We start from the raw sequence: 3,528 nt of genomic DNA, 5'->3' as shown, positions 1-3,528 counted from the left end.
ATGACCACCAGAGCCTAAGGCAGACACTTAACTGACGGAGCCACCCAGACACCCCCAAAGTTACAGTTGTATTTTATTTATTTATTTTGAAGATTTTATTTATTTATTCATGAGAGACACAGAGACAGAGAGAGGTAGAGACATAGGCAGAGGGAGAAGCAGGCTCCCTGCAGGGAGCCCAATGCAGGACTTGATCCCGGGACTCCAGGATCACATGCTGGGCCAAAGGCAGGTGTTAAACCTCTGAGCCACCCAGGGATCCCCAAAGTTACAGTTTTAAAGTCAAATCATACAAAGAACTTCTCATGAAAAACCACAATGCCCTACCCTACCCTACTCTATCCCCCAGCCTGGGCTCCCCAGAGGTAACGATTTATAAGTCTTCATAACTCTTGCAACTGTTTTTTTTTTTTTTTCCTTTTCCTACTAGCTACCTCCATATTTCTAAATAATACTGTTTAAACTGCTATTTATTGATCCAGGCATTTCACACATTCTCTATTGATTCTGAATTATGACTGTGGGTCTGACTCTCTCATTTCCCCAATCTGCATTGCCCCATACAGCTAAGCTCACTGTTCACAGAGTTGGTGCTGCAAAGGAGACATTTGCTGTTTGGTGGCCACGGAGCATCCATGCTCCTTCCCCTTCTATTTGTGCTTTGAGTTTCATTTGGGAACCCGCAGCTCCGCCCTACGCCTCACCACCCTCTCCATGCCCCAAGCTATAGTGATTGGTCAAGAAAATGTATGCATTCCAGTACCAACCAGTGAGAGGTTTCGTGATGGAAACTGGGACAAAATTGCCTGGCTTTTTTTTTTTTTTTTTTTTTTTTTTTGTAGCAGCCCCTGGAGAAATACTCTCCTCCTGATAGATGTGAAGAAGGGAGCATGAAGCCCCTAGAAGGTGCTGGAAACCACCTTGGAACCATGAGGAAAGACAGCCTTTGAATAGATATAGTAGAAGGCAGAGGAGGGGTGAGTAGTAAAGATTTTAGGGAGCTCCTGGATCAAGTTCATCTGGAGCTTAGACTGCCTTCAAAGTTGCCCATCATGTGCACTACCTGTGATAATTCTCATTATGGCTTAAGCCACTTTGAGTTACTTGCAAAGGGAAGATTGCTCACCGACATAAGGATTTACTTCATTATGATATGCAGCAAATTAATTACAGTTTCACTGCAGAGCTGAGCAGTATATGATTACATATCTTTTCGTGTAGGTTCTTTTTAGTGGTTTTGAAAATTATTATTTCTACTTGCAGAATTTTCCATATGCATATCTTCAGTTCTTTCCTCATGTGTGTCTCCAACTTCTTCTTCCACTCCGGGCTGGAGTCCCTCTAAAGCTGTCAACCTGTGCCTTCTCCTCAGCGTTCTCCTGAGTTGAATCCTGAATTGCTTGAATCCCATGACTTCCTCTCTCTTGGATTACTTAAGATTTGATGGAACATTTTCTCGATGTTTTCTGAGTTTCAATCAGGTAAGTTGCCCAGGGAGGGCTGAAGATGTCTTAATTCTGCTCTCACAATTGACGAATAGCCTGGCAGGGTACAAAATTACATTCCATAAAGTGTTTGAAGCCATTGTTCTGTGGCTTTCTGGTATCCAATGTTGCTACTGAGAAGTCTGATGTCATTCTGATTCTAGTCCTGTGTGGGTGACTTCTTTTGCATTATTTCGCTTTTCGGGAGCTTTTAAGGGATCTCCTAACCCCAGGTTCTAAAACCTTTCTATCAAGTGTCTTGACATGGATCTTTTTTCTCTCTCTCATTCTCATGCGAGTCTCTTCAATCGGAAGCCTGATGTCTTTCATTTTGGAAATTTTTTCTTGGATTCGTTCCTGTGTCTTTCCCTCTCCTCTCTTCTTTCTTTCTGGGGACTCCTTAGTCAGGTGTGGGATTTCTAAGGCATATTGTCTATGTCTTCTCCCACTGTTCTCTTATTGTTCAGATCTTTATCTTTTTGTCCTGCTTTATGTCCTATTTCTTTGACTTTGTCTTCCACTCATTTTTGAAATGTGAACTATCATTTTTTATGTCCATGAGATCTTTATAGTATCTTATTGTTTTAGAGATGTTGCTCTCTGAAAATATTTACTAGAATTTAGGCGCCCCACTAAGGAGGTCTCCTTCACATCGCCTCACTCTCCTATCTGAGCTAAAAAATCTGGGAGACAGTGCCACTCTTGCCTGAGCTAACAGTGCACCTGTGCTGAGCATATAACCGTGTTAGCATAGTAGACTGTAAAATGGTGATACCACTAGGAGCTTGCTCATTAGTGTGCAATTCACTTTGCCAGGTCTGTCTCAGAAAGACACTGAACAGAATTTATACTTACTGAGTTAGAGAAAATAGAAGATCCGTTTCCCATGTTAAACAAGAGCCCGCCTATACATGGAACAGTCACCAAAGATGCTACAAAAAAGAAGCAAGAGAAAGAGAGAGAGAGGAACAGAGGGCAGAAAAAAAGGAAAGTAGAAGAGAAGACAAAGATGGTGTCAAAATATTAACTATCCTGACAAAGCAAACAAAAGTCAGATGAAGACTCTGTGAGAGAAAACTAACTCGAGAAATAAAAGCACATTTCCCATCAATGTACACTTAAGAATGACTAAAATGGTAAATGTTATGTTAGATATGTCCTATTACATTTTTCTAATCACCTTGGAATGAAAAAGTCCACCTACTGGGGGAGAGGGAGAGAAGATGAATAATCAAACCACAGATATGGCTGAAGGTTTGGGGTCTAAAGGGGGCAGCCAAGCTAGAAAAACATGCCCTTATAGGCTGAACCATAAAATACCGCATTTTAATGTGTTCGAAAAGGCATGTTTGAACAACTAGTCAGGAGATGGGGGTTAAGTTGGTTCTTTACCTTACAGTCGTGTGACTGAACAGATGTTGAGGTTTAGGGCATTTTATTGGTCTTTGTTCACTATGTTTATAATGATGATGCCTGTAAGACATTAAATGCAAATTTCTTGGTGGCAAAATAACTGTTTAAGAAAATTTCAACAAGATAATATGAGTTCCTGAGCAAACCATGGTATTGGCTGTTGAAAGTGAACAGATGGAGGTAAAATTCTGACAGGCACAACTGCAGGAGTGGCAGGAGCAGGCTCAGGCACACATTGTATGAGCCAGAAGCATCGCCTCAATTGTCTTCATGCTTCACTTCAAAGGTCTACCCCTTGATTGCATTGGTGTTCTTAGTGGAGGAGTAAAATTGGTAAATTTTGTTATTAGGGGTTGTTTGAATACTCATCTTGTGGAAAGTGTCTTGAAAAGCCTGTTCTACCTCACAACTATACACTGGTTTTACCAGGAGAACACCCAGCCAGTGTTTTTGAGACATCAAAACCCAGGGTGAAAATGTTGGTGGGTGGAATGAATTTGTTGTTCATCTTAATGACAAAGTGACTCACAAAACCAACTTATTTAGCAAGTTTCTTTTTTCAAGGTTGCACACACTCCATCAAAATCTTTAAGGCCAATCTGTGAAGGTACACTATTAATAATCACACCAA

At 41.0% G+C, this 3,528-nt stretch overlaps 1 long non-coding RNA gene across 1 annotated transcript; it reads left to right on the top strand.

Moving 5' to 3' along the window:
• Window positions 1-550: 550 nt before the first annotated feature.
• On the top strand, window positions 551-2,599 carry LOC118350801 (uncharacterized). Its single transcript, XR_004805310.2, has 3 exons — window positions 551-977; window positions 1,264-1,481; window positions 2,301-2,599. It is a non-coding gene; the product is annotated as an uncharacterized LOC118350801 (long non-coding RNA).
• The last annotated feature ends 929 nt before the right edge of the window (window positions 2,600-3,528 follow it).

This window comes from Canis lupus, chromosome 15 (assembly GCF_003254725.2).
Source record: "Canis lupus dingo isolate Sandy chromosome 15, ASM325472v2, whole genome shotgun sequence".
In the NCBI taxonomy this organism is placed as follows: Eukaryota; Metazoa; Chordata; class Mammalia; order Carnivora; family Canidae; genus Canis; species Canis lupus.
Note: the sequence above shows the minus strand (reverse complement) of the source record. Positions and strands in the feature narration are given on the sequence as shown.